The following is a 6695-nucleotide window of genomic DNA, read 5'->3' on the forward strand; positions in this document are numbered from 1 at the left end:
TGCATGACAACTCCAATAACATCAAAAGGTCTAATTATCATAAATATGCAAAGTTCATATTTTTACGCAACTTGATATCGATTGCTTAATGTATATGTACTAAAAAATCGATTCTACACCCTATTATAATACTGTGAAATTGTTCCAAATGCCCCGTCGTTATGGCAATACAACTCTATGACAACTCCAATAACATCAAAACGGCTAATTACCATAAATATGTAAAGTTGATATTTTTGCGCAACTTTATCTCGATTGCTAAATTTATATGTACTAAAAAATCGATTCTACACCTTAATATAAGATTGTGAAATTGTTCCAAATGCCCTATCGTTATGGCAATACAACTCTATGACAACTCCTATAACATCAAATCGGCTAACTACCATAAATATGCAAAGCTGATAAGGCTAATTAGCATAAATATGTAAAGTTGATATTTTTGCGCAACTTTATATCGATTGCTAAATATATATGTACTAAAAAATCGATTTTACACCTTAATATAAGATTGTGAAATTGTTCCAAATACCCCGTCGTTATGGCAGTACAACTCTATGACAACTCCAATAACATCAAAACGGCTAATTAGCATAAATATGTAAAGTTGATATTTTTGCGCAACTTTATATCGATTGCTAAATGTGTATTTACTAAAAAATCGATTTTACACCTTAATAAAAGATTGTGAAATTGTTCCAAATACCCCGTCGTTATGGCAGTACAACTCTGCGACAATTCCAATAACATCAAAACGGCTAATTAGCATAAATATGTAAAGTTGATATTTCTACGCAACTTGATATGGATTGCTTAATGTAATTGTTCCACTTAGTCTGTCATTATGGCTACACGACAATTCCAGAACAACTCCAATAATATCAAAACGGCTAATTAGCTTAAATATGAAAATTTCTTATTTTTACGCAACTTGATATCGATTGCTAAATGTGTATGCACTAAAAAATCGATTTTACACCTGAATTTAAGATTGTGAAATTGTTCCGAATACACTGTCATTATGGCTATACGACAACTCCAATAACATCAAAACGGCTAATTAGCGACAACTCCAATAATATCAAGACATCTAATTATCATATATATGCAAAGTTCGTATTTGTACGCAACTTGATATCGATCGCTAAATCTGTAATTACTTGAAAATCGATTTTACACCTAATTATAAGATTGCGAAATTGTTCCAAATGACAACTCCAATAACATCAAAACGGCTAATTAGCATAAATTTGTAAAGTTTATATTGTATGCACTAAAAAATCGATTTTGCACTTTAATAAAACATTGTAAATTTTTTGCATATGCATATGCACAACTTGGTATCGATTGCTAAATGTAATTGTTCCACTTACTCTGTCATTATGGCTATACGACAACTACAGGACAACTCCAATAACATCAAGACAACTAATTATCATAAATATGCAAAGTTCGTATTTGTACGCAACTTGATATCGATTGCTAAATCTGTAATTACTTGAAAATCGATTTTACACCTAATTATAAGATTGTGAAAGTGTTCCAAATGACGACTCCAATAACATCAAAACGGCTAATTAGCATAAATTTGTAAAGTTTATATTTTTACGCAAATTGATATCGATTTCTAAATGTGTATGCACTAAAAAATCGATTTTACACTTTATTAAAAGATTGTAAATTTTTTGCATATGCACTGTCGTTATGGCTATGTGACAACTCCAATAACATCAAAACGGCTAGTTGGCATAAAAATCTTAAGTTCATATTTTTACGCAACTTGAAATCGATTGCTTAATGTGGATGAACTAAACAATCGATTCTACATCTTAAGATAAAATTGCGAAATTGTTCGAAATGCCCTATTTTTATGGCAATACAACTCTACGACAACTCCAATAACATCAAAACGGCTAATTAGCATAAATATGTAAAGTTCATATCTTTACTCAACTTGGTATCGATGTGTGTTTACTAAACAATCGATTCTACATCTTAATATAAGGTTTGTGAAACTGTTCCAAATACACGCTCGTTATGGATATACGACAACCCTACGACAATTATAATAACTTCAAGACGGCTAATTAGCAAAAATATATAAAGTTCATACTTCTACGCAACTGTATATCGATTACTAAATGTGTATGGACTAAAAAATCGATTCTTCTCCTTAATATACGCTTAATTGTATGATGATGTATATATACTGCCGTGCTTCCTTACATAACATCAAAAAGGTTACTTAGCAAAAATAATAATTTATACGATTTCGAAATTGCTAAAAATATCGTTATGGCTTTACGCAAGCTCTATGATATGACATTTCACGTTTTAATTTTAATAATATGCAAAGTTTGGGCCACTTAAAAAATACACACTTGGTATTTAAAAAGGAAAAACCATGCATTTAAGGGTTAAGATTGTGAAATTGTTCCAAATACTCCGTCGTTATGGCAGTACAACTCTATGACAACTCCAATAACATCAAAACGGCTAATTAGCATAAATATGTAAAGTTGATATTTTTACGCAACTTTATGTCGATTGCTAAATGTGTATTTACAAAAAAATCGATTTTACACCTTAACAAAAGATTGTGAAATTGTTCCAAATACCCCGTCGTTATGGCAGTACAACTCTATGACAACTCCAATAATAACAAAACGGCTAATTAGCATAAATATATAAAGTTTATATTTTTGCGCAACTTGATATCGATTGCTAAATGTGTATGTACTAAAAAATCGATTTTACACTTTAAAAAAAGATTGTGGAATTTTTGCATATGCACCGTCGTTATGGCTATACGACAACTCCATGACATCTCCAATAACATCAAAACGTCTAAATATCATAAATATGTAAAGTTCATATTTTTACGCAACTTGATATCGATTGCTTAATGTAGATGTACGAAAAAATCGATTCTACACCTTAATATAAGATTGTGAAATTGTTCCAAATGCCCTATCGTTATGGCAATACAACTCTACGACAACTTCAATGATATCAAAACGGCTAATTAGCATAAAAAAGTTAAGTTAAGATTTCTTCGCAATTTTATATCGATTGGTAAATATGTGTTTACTAAAAACTTGATTTTACACCTTAATAAAAGGTTCTGAAATTGTTCCAAATGCCATGTCGTTATGGCAATACAACTCTATGACAACTCTAATAACATCAAAACGGCTAATTAGCATAAATATGTAAAGTTAATATTTTTACGCAACTTGATATCGATTGCTAAATCTGTAATTACTTGAAAATCGATTTTACACCTAATTATAAGATTGTGAAAGTGTTCCAAATGACGACTCCAATAACATCAAAACGGCTAATTAGCATAAATTTGTAAAGTTTATATTTTTACGCAAATTGATATCGATTTCTAAATGTGTATGCACTAAAAAATCGATTTTACATTTTAATAAAAGATTGTAAATTTTTTGCATATGCACTGTCGTTATGGCTATGTGACAACTCCAATAACATCAAAACGGCTAGTTGGCATAAAAATCTTAAGTTCATATCTTTACGCAACTTGAAATCGATTGCTTAATGTGGATGAACTAAACAATCGATTCTACATCTTAATATAAAATTGCGAAATTGTTCGAAATGCCCTATTTGTATGGCAATACAACTCTACGACAACTCCAATAACATCAAAACGGCTAATTAGCATAAATATGTAAAGTTCATATCTTTACTCAACTTGGTATCGATGTGTGTTTACTAAACAATCGATTCTACATCTTAATATAAGGTTTGTGAAACTGTTCCAAATACACGTTCGTTATGGATATACGACAACCCTACGACAATTCTAATAAATTCAAGACGGCTAATTAGCAAAAATATATAAAGCTCATACTTTTACACAATTGTATATTAGGGTGGGTCGATTCCGGAATTTTTTCGATTCGGTATTTCTAATAGTGCGGAAAAGTTGCCTTAGTACTTCCTGATTCCAATGCAGCTTTTTGTTTTGAGATCGGATTGCATCTTCAACCCGAACCTCGGCCTTGAAATTTCGAAAATTCGCCTAAAATCGTGAAATTGTCTACCTAGCACCTGAAATACGCATCTCATGGCAAAATGTATAAAACAAAAGTTATTTGTCACGTCATTTGCTACCGAAATGGTATATGTGATCATGGCCGTAGGACGAACCGTTCCCGAGATACGAGCGAAAAGGCGGCGTGCCACAGCGCAAGGTCAAAATTGTTGCAGCTCTCAGCTAACCTGTATTGGTCACCCAGAACCCACCGCGTGGAGGTAGCTGCTCTTCGGGTTCCTCCCAAGCCCAACCCAACCAACCAACCATATGTCAGGCTTGTTTTAGTGTGAATCTGTGTCAAATTTATTGATAAAATCAGATTTTGTACTAAACTTTGGCACTTGTTGCCTAGATTTCAGTGTAGAGCGTATAAAAAGATCACGAGATTGGGGGCCAATAACTTTAGAAGATGCCTCTGTCACCAGTTTGACGATTCTCTCGACTGCCACGGTGTGAGAGGGGAATTCACTAAATTTCCATACCTCTGCAGTGTCTCCCGACAGCCCTTTTATGAGTTCTTCGTTAGAAACTGAACAAAGAACTGGTGGAACAGTCAGTTCTAACTCTTCCATTTATCGTGTCAGACTCTGCTTCTCTGGCTGCCAGAAGACGGTCAAGGGCCAACTTTCTGACTTCTATCCGTTCGTCAGTCATCATACTAAGGAGAATGTTTTCTGGAAGAGCAAAGAAAGCATTCTGTTGAATGGATGAATCGACAACCTTGCGCAGTTTATCGGGTAAGTATCTCGACCTTTGAATTGCAGCATATAGCACATGTTACCTGCACATGTTACCTGGATGCATCGACGATAAATCTGAGGAACATTGACCGGAAATAACAGCTTCTGATATTTTATAGAGATAAGCTTGGTCTGTGCTAAGTTGGGTCGGATTAATAACCTCAGAAGGTAATTGGCAGGATGGAAAACTTTCAAATTTGACAACAGGCAACTTCTCACAATAAGGGAGCAGTTTACCTATGTCGCCAGGGAATGTATTTGGACTCTTTGAGACACCATCTATGTGTTCGAAAAGAGCACGGAATGGAAGTTCGTTGAAATGTAGAAGACAAACAACCAACTCTAATGGCCTACCTATTCTTTCTTCTAGTTTCCGAATGATTCCACCTTTCCAACCTGTGTTCGTGTTGGTGCCATCAGCACCGACAACTTCTAGATGTTCCACATCAACTGAATTGTCTTGTAAATGTTGCCATATAGCTTGCGTCTCATCCTCGGCTGACCCGGAAGGAGAAGTGACGTGGCCAAAGTAATGACAACCAGGTTCCGCTATAAGAGAAATATGTTCCTCTTTGACAGTGTCGCGGTAGTACTTTTCACCTTCGCTGACTTGTGTAAGTGTATTGTCTTTGCGGCCGTCAAAAATACAGCCCATATACGGAGTCAATACTTTCGGTGTTCTGGAGCTTAACATCCACCAACACTTTTTTTTGCCCGACTAATCTTGCATTTGTCAGTGACAAAGCTAGCCTGATCCTCTGTTATCAAACCTGCTTTTTTGGCATCCAGAAAAGCCGATGAAAACAATCAAGGCCGCTGCTCTATCACTTACTCCAAATCTTTGAGCAGCTAAAGCAGTGTGTTGTAATACTAGTGTGTTTTGTTTGGTTTTAGAGGATGGAAGGGAAAATTCATCATCACCATCGTTTTTCGAAGAATCAATGTGCGACGCGCCTACATTGTTGTCGTCTGTATGAGAGTCTGGCAGATCTGAATGGTCACGTGTTTCTAGCTGATACTTTTCTGGCAAGTGTTGATGTTGAATGACGTTTTTGAAAGCTTTTCTTTACGTTAATTTTTCTTTGTAATCTTTTTTTGTTTCAGGTAGATCAACACTTCCAATGCGACCAATTCTTGTGGTTCTCTGGTCCAAGAGAAATGGTTGTTCATTGATAGGAACTTTCCTTTCCTTTGGACAAGTGCAAGAAGAAAAATAAATGCATTTACAAGCAGCGATGTCAAATAATTTTCCGGCAGAAGAGACAAAGTCGTCTCTTTTAGAGCTCAAACCTATTGGGTTCCTTAAAAACATTTTTGTAAGAGTCAGAAATTTCTTATGGTATGTGGTGAGCATTTGTACAACTCTGGTGTGTGAAACTATCGGAATAGATGACTTTTTGAAAGTATTTTCAACCTTTTTTGCAACTATTTCTGTAACCTCTTTACTCCTAGGTTCATAGTTGTCGCCTCGGAGTCGCCCTATACCAAATCTTTCAAACTGATAACACAAAAGAAGATCCTGGGACTCAGAGAGATTGTACGGATATATACCAAACACAGGACATTTCTGTCTAAATTTAAATTTAGATACAGAGATTTTGAGTTCTGTGTTTTGTTGAGAGAATATAGGTGATAGCACCTGGCGAAATCAACGACAAGAGTGAAGGAACTCGATGAAAAAATATTTATGTGGAGATCAGTCCGAACGTGTCGTATGGCGCAGGGAAATGAATGTAAGTGATAGAACTCGGCGAACTCACCGACAAGAGTGAAGGAACTCGATGAAAAAATATTTGTGTGGAGACCTATCCGAACGTGTCCTTTGGCGTAGGTGAATGAATGTGAGTGATAGCACTCGGCGAAATCAACGGCAAGAAGTGTGGCAGCAA

Source organism: Bactrocera dorsalis, chromosome 2 (assembly GCF_023373825.1).
Source record: "Bactrocera dorsalis isolate Fly_Bdor chromosome 2, ASM2337382v1, whole genome shotgun sequence".
Taxonomy (NCBI): domain Eukaryota; kingdom Metazoa; phylum Arthropoda; class Insecta; order Diptera; family Tephritidae; genus Bactrocera; species Bactrocera dorsalis.